At 51.0% G+C, this 12979-nt stretch overlaps 1 protein-coding gene across 1 annotated transcript in view; it reads left to right on the forward strand.

The window, feature by feature from the left end:
• The window catches only part of ARNT2 (aryl hydrocarbon receptor nuclear translocator 2), a 162558-nt gene that overhangs the window by 271 nt on the left and 149308 nt on the right, over nt 1-12979 (forward strand). The gene's annotated exons all lie outside the window — the stretch shown is intronic.

Genomic DNA, 12979 nt, shown 5'->3' on the forward strand with positions numbered 1-12979 from the left:
GACCAGCTCAGCAGTTGGAGCCCTGTTCAGATTTTGCAAGATCCTTCACCATGCGCACTGCATCTGCCTCAGCACCCAGCTGGGGCTTCCTTTTGCTTCTCCCGGTGGTGAGAATGTGGTGGTGAGAATGTGCTTCGTGGTCAGGCTGAGGCCAGCTTTCTGACGGGGGTCTCACTTGTTACTCCTGCCCGCCCCCCACCGACTAGCCAGAGGACCAGACTGTCTAGCTGAGCTCCAAGCCCTGGGACAGCCAAGGATCACTTCACCTGTGGCTTCTCATCATTTCCTCGGGCTGCCCATTTGGGGAGGTGGTTTGCAGGAATTCCTTCCCAAAGAACTAGCCCGAGCGCAGCCCCTAGAGGCCAGGCAGTGTGCATTGCATGCTGGTCTTTCCTGAAACTAGGAAAGTAATTAAACCTGCTGCCTGCCTGGCTCTTGTGGAACCAGAGGGACCACCGCTTTGAGCAGATGGGACCCCAGGATGACTCGTGTTTGTAGCCAGACACAGATCTAAAAAGCAAACGAATGTCCCTGCAGGGAAACGTAATGGACTATTTCAGATTCCCTGTGTCACCTGACTCCCTTTCCTCACTGAATCCGTTTGACTTACAATGCAATATCTGATAAACTTAGGTTTCTCTGGAATCGGAATTTGTTTTCCGTTTGAATTCAATTTCTGAGAACACATGGCTCCGGGGATTTCCACTGTCACATTCTAGCCTGGTCAGCGTGGAACCATTTTCACAGGGTCATTGTAAGCCCGAGAAGCCCTTCCACAGCCATGGGAATTCCTGAAGCCAGCTATCTAGCGCAATCTATAATGGAGTGGGGTAGCTTGAAAATGGCTATTCTTTATTGGCAATTTAGATCGCCCGAGGCCTGTTTGTTGATGAAAAACAGTTCTTACAGAAGGACCTGAGGTTGTTTTTTAAAATTATCATTTTTGAGAGGGTTCATAAGCCCGAAGAAGGGAGCTCAGTGGTTGCTTCAGGGAGGCCTTGATTCATAGGCCGGTGCGGGCGCAGCCCTGTCTCTCCCTGGTCACTGCCGTGGCCTTGACCTGAGCTGCAGTGAGCTGCGTGGGAGCCACACGACTACAGCAGCTCTGTAAGAAGTGATGCAGTCGGCCTCTGGGGCTCCCTGCAAACACAGCCACCCTATTCTAGCCTTGATAACGAGGCGCCTGAACTCTGGGTCGCTAAAGGGAATGTAGGTGTGGTCAACAGACTAACCTACTGATGATTTTTTTAAAATTTGGGCCTTTTAAGATTGGTGTGCTCTCTGGGCCCAAGCCCCATCGCTAGCCCACATTCTTTTTAAGAAGAAGCTAAACGAAGGCTCTCTGATGAAGTCAGTGGGCTGGGTGAGGGCACAGGTGCTGCAGAGATGCCCGGGCACAGCTCAGTACTCCCGGGACTAGAGCCGAGCCTGCACTGGGTGGGCACTTACTTGTCTTCCAGTAACTGCCAGAGCTGCTGCCCGCCTCCTGCTGCCGGTGGGCTGGGCCTGTGCTCTGCAAGGGCCTGGGCTAAGTCAGGGGAGGCTCCTTCCTTCTTGGGCCCTGGGCTTTCTTACCCTAACCTGCAATTCAGACCTGACTCCTAGCTCCTCCTTCAGCTGATAGTCTGACTCTGTTCTCGACTGTGGACACACACACACACACACACACACACACACACACACACACACACGCCAGGGCATATGGCAGAGGAGGCAGAGGACTCAGGCACCACCCCCAGGGCTCAAGGCCTGGGTCTCCGTGAAGGCAGAGCAGCGAGCATGCTCTTCTCTGGGACACTGTCCTCCCCCCAACCCAGACTCCCTGCCGTCAGGTTGTTCAGACCCACACGACCCTCTAGGACAGGCTAGATCTGCCCCTGTCGGTTTCTGAGACTGTCACTCGTGACGGGAAGAGAAAGCCTCATCTTTCCCCCACAAAGTGCCTGGTGGTTTCAAACCGCTGACCTTCTGGTGAACTGCATAACCACTGGACTTCCAGGGCTCGTTTAGGGTGCTTGTCCTGGAAATGATCACAATAGCAATGTCCTAATTTGTGGGGTTGACTCGGCTGCTCCTTCTGGCGAGACTTCATTCCCGAGAATTCAGACGTGTTGTTGGGAAGGACGGGTCTCCGGAGGAGAGCATCCTACTTGGTAAAGCAGAGGCTCAACGGGAGAGAGGGAAACCCTTGAGAAGGTGTATGGACACAGTGCCCTTGCCTGGGATCATGCTGGTGGGGTAGGACTGGCTGGAGCTGGTTCTGATCAACCTGCAGGTCCTCCCACCCACCTGTTCCTTTGGCTCCGTCCTCCCACTGCCAGCTGATTATTTTAACTGAGGGAAGGATCCCGGATTCCCAGGCTGACTAGCCCACTCCACGCCACCCCACCCCACCCCAGTGTTTCGGGGCCCAGGAGAACCAACCATGCATTGGTTTTAAAGCCTCCTCCTGGTGGCTTGCCTGGCGCAGCACGGTGACTCCTCTCTGCCCGCAGAGCCAGCCCTCCGTCCGCCACAGCACCTAAGCAAGCTGCGGGTGCCCCTAGCCATTGGGACACAAGGTAAAGGTTCAGAAGTTTCAGATTCTTTGAAAAGTGATTCCACATGTGGGCTGGGGGTGGGAATGTGCCAAAGTGAGTCACCTGAAATGCATTTTTGTAACACCTCTGACCTCGGCGAGGGAGTGTATATGTTGGGGAGAGAGGGGAGGGTGTGTGGATGGGTGGGGAGTGCGGGTAGGGGGAGGCTTCCCAAGGGCAGACAGGGTGCTCCTGAAGGGAGGAAACAGCAGAGATTCATTAGCATCCCTGTCTGCCCCCAAAGCTTTTGGGGTCGGAGGATGACACTCTGCAGGCATGGACTTAGCACTTCCTCTCCACTGCCCTGGAATTAAATACTGAGCTGCTTCTAGAGGAGAGAGGGCTTCCGAAGATGCAAGGAACATTCGAATGAAAGAGGCCTGGGATGAAGCCTCCTTGTACAAGTTGCTAGTGCAGAGCTCCAGAGGCCCAGTGGGTTCGTCATTGCACTGCTACCGGAGAGGTTGGCGGTTTGAACCCCATCAGCCACCCCTGGGAGAAAGACGAGGCTGCCAACTTCCGGAAAGATGTGCAGCCTCACAAAGTCCACGGAGCCACTCCACTCGGCCCTGAGGGTCACTGTGGGTCAGGGTGGACTGGAAGGCAGTGATTGGGCACATCGTCTGCAGACCAAGAATCGCCATCCAGAGTCACCGCGAGCCCACTGGACTGTAGTTAGAGGGAAGACGTGTGGGTGTCAGCGCCCCGAAAATACGTACGTGCCTTCTCACTTGGTGTCTTAGTGAGCAGATGTGGCTGGTGCCGCCAAGCCCTTTCTGACCCACGTCAGGCCGACCAAGGCATGCCTGGCCCGCGCCCTCCTCCCCACGGCCCCTCAGCTGGGCCCGGGTGGCAGAGTCTCCCTCCTCTTTTTCAAGCAGGAAGCCCATCTCCGGAGAACAAGACGGTGACCCACAGGAATGGGTTTTCTCACAGTTCCGGAGGCTGGCCCTCTGAACTCACGGCCCGGTTCTGGGGCGGAAGGCTTTCTCGGCCCCTGTCTCCTTCCAGTTCCCCCACCCTCAGCCCCTGGCCTTCGTCCTGGGGCCTGGCAATGGAGATGACTGGCTTGTGAGCCTAATTTCTCTGATGTCTCAGAGGGACGCCCCAAAGACAGACCCCACAGGGAGGGTTTGGCCTCATTAACATGCCAAAGAAACCCCTCTTCCCCATGGGATCTCACTCCCTGCCATGGAGCCAACCTGCTCATAGGGACTCCCCCAGGACAGGGCAGAACTCTCCCTGTGGGTTTCCGAGACTGTAGCTCTTTAACGGGAGTTGAAAGTTTCGTCTTTATCCCTTGGAGTGGCCGGTGGTTTCGAAGTGGTTAGTAGCTCGATGCATCACCACTACGCCACCCAGGGCTCCTTCCAGGGGTGCAGAGGTTAGGATTTGCAATATGTGAATTTGAAGGAGGAGACACACACACACACACACACACAGTTTTGTCCCACCTGGTGGGCATTCACGTGCTGGCATTGCTTCCAGGGGTGCAGAGGTTAGGATTTACAACATGTGAATTTGAAGGAGACACACACACACACACACACACACACACACACACAGAGTTTCGTCCCACCTGGTGGGCATTCACGTGCTGGCATTGTGGTGGCTCAGTGAGCTGCCCAGGCTGTGTGGGAAGAACGTTTGTGACACCTGGGTCACTTGGCCTTTGGTTGTGACAAGCGTCAGGTGGCCCCGGGTCTTCCCTCGGGACCGGCTTGCCTGGAAGTGCTCAGGAAAGCACGATGCCTTCGGCTTGGTGAGCTGCTATGATTACGGCACAGCCACCAGCAGGCAGAGGTGCCGGTGCTCACCGCTAACTGTCGGCAAGCTCTGAAGTGCCAAGCGCCGCCCTTTGTCAGGGCGGGGGCTCCGACCGACATTGGGGCGGGAAGGGGAGGCAGGAAGCATTCTCGGCGCACCTGCTGAGAACTCTCCCGGCACCTGTTCACTGGGCTGGATTCTTTGAGTGGCTACAGCAGGACTTGAAAATCATGTTTTTCCCAGCTGCTGCAGTCTAACAGGGACACAGAAAAGACCCAGGAAGGATCATGTACAGAGGCTCTTTACAGCACAAGAAACGAGCAGAGCAGGGTGTTGTCACGTTGCAAGTGCAGAAAGGAAAGCAGAGTCCACCCCGAGACCGACAGGCAGCACCCGGACAAGCATTGCTCAGAACGGCCTTGGTGTTGTCCGAGTTGCACTCCGCTGAGTCCTGTAAGCTTTCGCTCCTGCCCACGCTAGCGAGACTGCCTTGGGGACAGGCGCGCCATCCTGAGGCTCTGAGCAGCCTCCGTGTTCCAATTTAACCCCCGCTTCTCCCCCACCTTACTCTTTTCAAAATGACCAAACCCAGGTGTGGCGGACATGTGTTCACGCACACCCCTAGGCGGGGAGACAGATCCTGCTTCCCACCTGCCCTGTAGATGGCAGAGAACTTGGGTCCCAGAGCGAGGCTGTCTGGGGCCTTTGACTGCATTGCCCACTTCTCCGTTTTTTCTGCTCCTGTTAAACACACGGAGCTGCCTTTGCTAAAACCACGGAGACCAGTTATGCCAGTTTTAGCACTGGTGTCCTGTATCCTGGAAGTCCCTCCGTCTTGGGAAAACCTGGATGGTTTGTCCCCATCAGACCCAAGAGACTGTGCAGGCTGAGGGGGAAGAGGGCCAACACATAAGTTGCATCTTGCAGAATAAACCTGGTTATCACACTACTGTCAGTTTGAGCTAGAGCACATTCAGAGACAATGTCATATCTCCCACCCACCAGAGTTTCCATTATATTCTTGCAAGAATTCACTGGGAGCGTGAAAACATCCTTTCTTTTTCTTAACCTTGAATTGTCTTTGACAGCCGAAAGGTTAAGAAATCTTCCTGTTGGCCACAAAATACATGTATAGAGAGAGACCGTTATTTTCCATAATGAACACGAGGTGGCAGTGTGGCTCCGTGGTTCTGCAGAATATCAAGCATCATCGAATCCCCAAATAACCTCACTGCTGCAGCCCATGAGATGAGTTTAGTAATTGGGCAGACTATTGACAGCACTGTTTTATTCAGGAAGCCATTTATTCAGCCCCTGTTGGTCCATATTCTAATTCTGCAGTAACCGGTGGGAGTCTGGCCTCCCAAACTGCATTGTGGGGAGCACCTGTCAGCTTCTCCCAGTGGGGTTCTTATCTTTTGTTCCCCTCGGCTTTCTCTTTGTGCATAGGTATTTTTGTATACTTGCGATACATATATCAAAATGATGGATGTAAGTACACAGCGCACGTATCACTCAGGCGCACGCGTGAGTGTTGTTTTTCCCCCATTGTGACTTGGGTGAAAGTTTACCGAGCGACTGGTTTTCCATTGAGCAATTTATGCACATGTTGGTATGTGACCTGGATTGAAATCGCGCGCTGTGCCAGTGCTCTTCCCACTTCCTCCCTGTGACACCTTCTCCTTTCTCCTGAGGGAATGTTTGTCCGTCCGCTCCTTAGTGGGGTGCCTTCCCGTACCCTCCCACCCACCGGGAACCTTCAGAGAATGATTCTGTGTGGCAGCTTTTTCTTGGCTTTTTAAAATACGGGCCTCATAAAACATCTGCTCTTTGGTGATTGACGAATTGCACTCAGCATTGTATCCTCTAAATTCATCAGTGTTAGGAGAAGTTTCTTCATTTTTTTCCCTTTCAGAGTCATTGCTATTGTTTAACTTTATTAGAATAAACTCCATTCTGTGAGTGGAGCAGGGAGACTTCTCTTAGCAACACACTTGTCTTTTTTTTTTAATGTCTACATTTTTATTTTTAAAAATCATTTTATTGGGGGCTCTTACAGCTCTTATAATGTTCCATACATCAGTTGTATCCAGCATAGGTGATACAATTGTCTGAATCTCCTTCAGTAGTCCTGGTGCCCCTGCTGGGTAGGCACTGGACTGCTAACCCCAGGTCGGTGGTTCAAACCCAGCAGGCGCTCCTTGGGAGACAGCTGAAGCTTGTTGCTCCCGCAACGCTTTATCCCTCCAGACACCCTACAGGGGCTCCCTGTGAACTGGAATGGACTGATGGCAGTGGGTGGTTGGCGTGCCTTTGAAAAGAAGGGCCGCTTCGTTACCGTGGGGGAAAAACGATTTTGAGGTCAGGGCTGCTATCAGTCGCCTTCCCAAATCATTGACGCTTTGCACCGGGTTTGTGGGAAGGCTGCCTGGCAGAGAACCACAGCTTGCAGGCGGTCCCGCATCTTCAGGAAGGTCAAGGAGGCCTCAAAGGCAAAGGAAGACACCGGGCTGGCGTGCAGAAGCTGGTGGAGGCGGCTGGAGACTCGCGCTGCGGTGGCAGCGGCTGAGGTTGACTTCCCGTGACTGGTGTGTTCCACGGTAAGGGGACGGCTTGGCCTCAGCAGACTTGCAGCGGCATGGGTACCAAGACCCAGCAGCTCTGAGAGGTGAGCTTCCCAGCAGTCTTCTAAGCAGGATCGAAGCTAACGAAGATGATGCGACGGGACAAATTGTAACCAGAGCCTGCGATTTACCAATACGGTGCCGAGGCCAAGCAAGGACCAACGTCAACCGTTGTTTCCCAGGGTCTGTCGGGTGACGAATTCCCAGACAGCAGGTCAGCTCTGAAGGTCATGGTGACTGTCTCAGAGGATTCTCAAGCGGTAATCTGGATAGAATGTCATGAAGGGCGCAAGATAAACATAGGGCCTTTAACCGGAGAAGTGAGAAGAAAAGTGGAAAACCACGCGGGCCAGAGAGGCTAGGAAAGTCGTGCCGCGGAGTTTTCCGCACCATGACACCGCGTCTCTTCCTTGGCGGAGGGTAGCAGGGCAGCCCTATGAGAATTTCATTGGAAACCATACCCCATCCACCCTCCAGCCCAGTCTTGCTCCTTCAAACGTCTTTTTGCTCAAAGAACACATAAGAGGAACATGATTTGAGCCCCTTGGGGTGCCCAAAGCTCCTGTTCTGACGCGTACGTTGCCCCAGGGAAGAGTGGAGAGAGGGAAACCACCTGAGAGGTTTAACCAACCTAGAGAAACAGAACTGCCTCTTGATAGTTCTGTTCAATAAAGGTTCCTAAGATTTTATTGCAGTACTTTTTTACTTACCCTGACGAGTAAGTCATCCGTCCATTCATGGAATCCACTCATTGACGGGCACGTCTTGTAGCGACTGGGCGTCATGATGCAGTGACCTGCGTGTGTGCAGGTGTTTGCTCACGGCCCGGATCTAGTCTAGGATGTGCACTTCGGAGTGGGATCGCCGGCTCACGTCGCGTTTCCATTTCCCACTCTGTCAGGACGCACCCTCGTGTTTTCCCCTCTGGCTGCTGGTTTCTGTTCTGGGAGTTTCGCTGTTGGTGCTGGGTGAGATGACGGCTCATCGTCATTTCGCTGTGTCTTTCTCATGGCGGGTGATTGTGAACAGTCCATGTCTGTTGGCTGGCGCACGTCTTTGTTTTGGTAAAGTGTCTGTCTGTGCCCTTTGCCCACTGCTTTTTTTAATTGGATGCTTGTGCTGGTCTTGTGGAGGTGTTGATGTTTTCTCCTCACTTTGAGGATTAGCAACTTGCCTGACACGGCATTGCTGAAAATCCTTCCCCCAGTCTATGTTTCTTTTCTTTGTTATTTGCTCTTTGGGTGAAATCCTTTGGTGTGCATAGATGTTTAATTTTTCAAAAGTCCCAATTGTTTAATTTGTCTTTGATTGCTTGTGGATCTGTTTGATAGTGTATTTATGTCACGTAGTGCAGCCCGTAAGCTTGTCCCTATTTTTTTGCTTTGATTGTATTTATAGTTTTAGCTTTTACAGTTAGATCTTTGATTTCTCTTCAGTTAGTTTTTAATATGGTGAGAGAGAGAGGGATTCTGCTCCTTTTCTGCAATTGCATGTCTAATTTTGCTGGAAACATTTGTTAAAGAGGTAGTCTCTTCCCCCATGTAACTGTTTTTAGCTGTTTCTCAAACCTTAGTTGTCCAACGGTGGATGCGTTTACCTCCTGGTCCCCAGGTCTGCTTCTGACCTTGCACCAGCACCAGCCTGTTCTGACACCTGTGACTGCAGTGGGTTTGAGATCAGGGAGGGGAGCTTCCTGCTTTGATGCCCTTCTGTAGTACTGCTTTGCTTGTCTGGGGTCTTTGTCCTTTCCAGAGAAGGTTGATGATTCGTTCTCCCACCTCTTTAAAGAATGATGCTGGAATACGGATGGGGTTGAATTCGAGGGAGTGTCGAAACACTTCAGGGAAAAATGTGCCCTCTTTTAATTCCATTTTTTGCATGAACATTTTGAAGCCCCCTTCTGTAGCTGTAGATCGTTCGGGAAGTATTGACATTGGTGTAATGTTAAGTCTTCCATGTCACGAGCAAGATATGTTCCTCCACTTACGTAGGCCTCTCGATTTCCTGTAGTTGTGTTGCAGGTTGCTTTGTGTAGGTCTTTTGGCTTCTGGTTAGTGTTATTCCCAAATACTTAATCTTTTATGGTCGCTGTAAATTGTATTCCTTTCCTGACTATCTCTTCAGAGTTCTCTTTGTTCAGGTAGAGGGATCTGATTTTTGTCAGAATCTTGTATTCTGACTCTTGGCTCAATCTTTCTATTAGTTCCTGTAGTTTCCTTGTTGAATCTCTAGGATTTTCTATGCGTAGGATAATAGAATCCTTAAATAGGTAGTTTTACTTCTTCTTCTTTTTGCCAATTTGCATGCCTCTTCTTTCCCTTTCTTATCTTGTTCTGGCTAGAATTTCCATACCATATTGATTAGCAGAGGTGAAAAGGGGCATCCTTGTGTGGTTCTCATTCAGAAAGGGCATGTTTTCAGTCTCTCTCCATTGAGCACAAGGCTAGCCGTGGGTCCCACTCTGTCATGATCGAGATCGATCGATCGATAATTAGATTGTTGATAGATTCTATTGAGTACAACTGTGTCGAGAATTCTTACTCCAATGTGCAGGAGGGATATTAATCTGCCGTTTGTTGTTGTCAGTTTTGGTATCAGGGTTATGCTTGGTTTGTGGAATCGGTTCAGAAAAGCTCCATCTTTCTCTAGGTTCTGAAATAGTTTGAGTAGAATTACAGCAGCGCGTCCCTGAAAGTTTGGGAGGGTTTGCCAATGCAGCCGTCGGACCCAGGACTTTTCTTCTTGTTGCTGCGGGGAGGTGATTTGAGGGCCTGCGGGATTTATTCTTTGGTGGTAGAATTGTTCAGACTTTCCACCTGATATCTTGTAAGTTTGGGTCATGTGTTTCTAGAAATGTGTCAAGTGTTCACATTTGTTTGAGTGTAGTTCTTCTCGTATCTCCTACTGTCCTTTCCGCGGGGTTCTCCTGTAATGCATCCCTGACTTGTATTTGTGGCCGCTTCTCCTTCTTTTCCTTGGTTCAGTCTGCAAGTGGCTCGTCGATTTTAGCAACCCTTTCAAAGAACCAGCTTCTAGTCTCGTTGGTCCTTTCTGTTGTTTTTCTGTTTGCAGTTTCGTGTTTCTGGTGCTGGAGTCCGCCGTAATTCCTTTCTCCTGTTGACGGCAGGCTTTTCTTCTGGTTCTCTGTCCGATGGTTGGAGGTGCTGGGGGAAGGTGCTGATTTGAGTTCGCCCTGTTTTTGATCTGTGTGTTTATTGTGATAGATTGTCCCCTGAGTACTTCTTTTGCTGTGTCCTAGATTTTTTAATGCTGTGTTTCCATCTTTAAGGGACTGATTCGAGGAATTTTACATTCTGGCTGTTATTTCTTGTAACACCCAGTCGTTTTTATGCAGAGTGGTGTTTACTTTCCATGTCTTGGGATTTTTTCCCCTTTGGTCTTTCTGTTGTTGATTTCCAATTTTACAGCCTTGTGGCCTGAGAAGATGCTGGATGTATGTTTTTCCACCCTTTGATGTTCAGCGGATGCTTGTCTCTGTGTCTAAGATGTGGCTCCTGTGGACAGGATGCTGATGAGGTTTGGTTTCGCATCCATCGCGCTACGCCGTCTCCTGGGTGGCACTCTGAACAGTGCCGAGAGAGGAGAGAAGCGCTAAGAAGAAGGGGAACTAAAACCAAACCAAAGGCAGCAGAATCGTGGAGAAAGTGCGGGACGCCACACTCCAGTGTGTAGGAAGCAGCATGTGCTCTGCCGCAGCGAGCATCTCCAACCAGGGAGTGCCTAGGGGAGAGGGCCCGGTCCTCCCTGGGCGGGCGAGCCCGGAGAACAAGCAAGACACTGGAGTGGGCTGGCGTGTGGTGTGGGGGTTGGCCAGGGGCCATGTGGGTAGGCTTGTGGTGCTGCTCCTCTGGTCCTCTGAAGGTTGTACAAGGTAGAGGGGGGATGTCCGTCAGACCTGTCCAGGCGCGGTGGGTGCTGGTGCACTTTGGGCAAGCCGAGTCAGTGATTTGGTTCCATCTTAGACTGGAAAGCTACTGGCATGAATTCAAAATGGCCGCACGTTGCTGGTTGGTAGTGCACTGCTCCTTGTTCACGGTTTTCATACCATCTCTTTTCTCTCCTTTGCTATCTGGCTTAATTCTTTATCCTTTCCTTTGGAGCCCTGGGCTCCAGGATTGCCGTCCATCTGTTTTTCTTGGTTTCTCAAGTCTTTATTGTGGAACGGGTGGGTCATCTAGCTGCTTGGTCCGCCATGTGGATCTCCCCATGCGTGGGCATTGGCCCTCTGGCTGCTCTGCCCTCGGACTCCCCGCCTCCTTCTGTTCTTCCCCCAGCAGTGACTACAGCCCCGTGGCTGAGCAGCAGGAGCTGCCCCTGGCCAGGGAGTTCTTTCAGGTCCTTCCGAATATGATGACTTTTGATTAGGACTCTGGCCACACTGCACGTAAAGCAAACAGAGGAGATTATTTCTTTTTCTTTTTTTTTTTAAACATTGTTATTATTTTTTTAACATTTTATTAGGGGCTCATACAACTGTTATCCCAATCCATACACACATCAATTGTGTAAAGCGCATTTGTACATCGTTTCTCAAAACATTTTCTCTCCATTGAAACCCCCGACATTAGGTCCTCATTTTTCCCCTCCCTCCCCGCTCCCCCCTCCCGCATGAGCCCTTGATAGTTTATAAATGGGTATTTTGTCATATCTTGCCCCGTCCAACGTCTCCCTTCATCCACTTTTTGGTTGTCTGTCCCCCAGGGAGGAGGTCACACACAGTTCCATGTAATCGGTTCCCTCTTCCCTACCCATCCTCCCTTTACCCTCCCTGTTTTGCTACTCACACCACTGGTCCTATAGGGCTCATCCGTCCTGGATTCCCTGTATTTTCAGTTCCTATCTGTACCAGTGTACCTCCTCTGGTCTAGCCAGTCTTGCAAGATAGAATTCGAGTCATGGTAGTGGGAGCGGGGAGGAAACCTTTAGGAACTAGAGGAAGGTTGTATTTCTCATCATTGTTACATCGCACCCTGACTGGCTCATCTCAGAGGAGATTATTTCTGAAAGGAAAAGAAATACTCCTTTGCCCCTCCTGATTCCAGTGTCTCAAGATCCTCAAAGGCCTACACACTACGATGCGTCTCATCAGAGGCCTCTCAGAGCTGTGCTCGGTGCAGCGAAGGCTCCTCTTTATCACACGCAGGAGCCTCGCAGCCCGGGCCTGTGCCTACAGACCACCTACTGCTGAAGGTTTGCCCTGGAAGCCTGAGTGGGATGAAGCCTTCTCTGAGCCTGCGGTGCACACCCCGTTCGTACCCCAGACTGCTCAGACAAGGAGCTTCTCCCCAGCCCTGCTGGGAAACTGGCCTCCCTTCTGCTTGAATTTCATGGAAACAGCCATATCCCATCCTGGTTCCACCAAGCCGGTGCCTGTGGGGACTGTGACACACTCTTCCCCAGAACCCCACGCAACTCTGGGTGTCCAAGACAGCCAGGCCATCTGTACTGACCTTTCTCCAAGGATTCTGGGTGCACTTCATACCAAGTCAACCCGATCTCTGCCCTCATGTCTTCAGGGCCAATATTCATTGACATTAAGATAGGTGTGAATTTTTTTTCCCCCTTTGCCCCTGCCCCACCCGAGTCTTTTTTTTTTTAAAGAAAGAATGCTGAAGTGAACCATTAAAATGAGCATCTATCAAGAATTTTTGTTTTATATTTATACCTAGCGGCCCCGTGAAGTAAGGATCTTTGTAATTATTTGATGCCTTTCTGTGTTAGTCCGGGTAGACTAGAGAAACAAATTCATAGGCATGCACACGTGTACAGAAATGCTTTATACGCAAGAGCAATTGGATATTGAGAAAACACCCCAGCCCCGTCCAGATCAAATCCGTTAGTCTGACATTAGCCTGTATGTTCGATACCAATCTACAAAACCCTCTCCAGACTCACGCAACACATGAAGTGACGTCAAATGGGTGGGAAATGTTGTGGATCCAGTGTAAGCATCCCAGTGCTGGCAGGGGTCTCCATGTAGCTTCTTCA

This window comes from Echinops telfairi, unplaced genomic scaffold (genome assembly GCF_000313985.2).
Source record: "Echinops telfairi isolate 266 unplaced genomic scaffold, ASM31398v2 ScPeMD7_7;HRSCAF=31, whole genome shotgun sequence".
In the NCBI taxonomy this organism is placed as follows: Eukaryota; Metazoa; Chordata; class Mammalia; order Afrosoricida; family Tenrecidae; genus Echinops; species Echinops telfairi.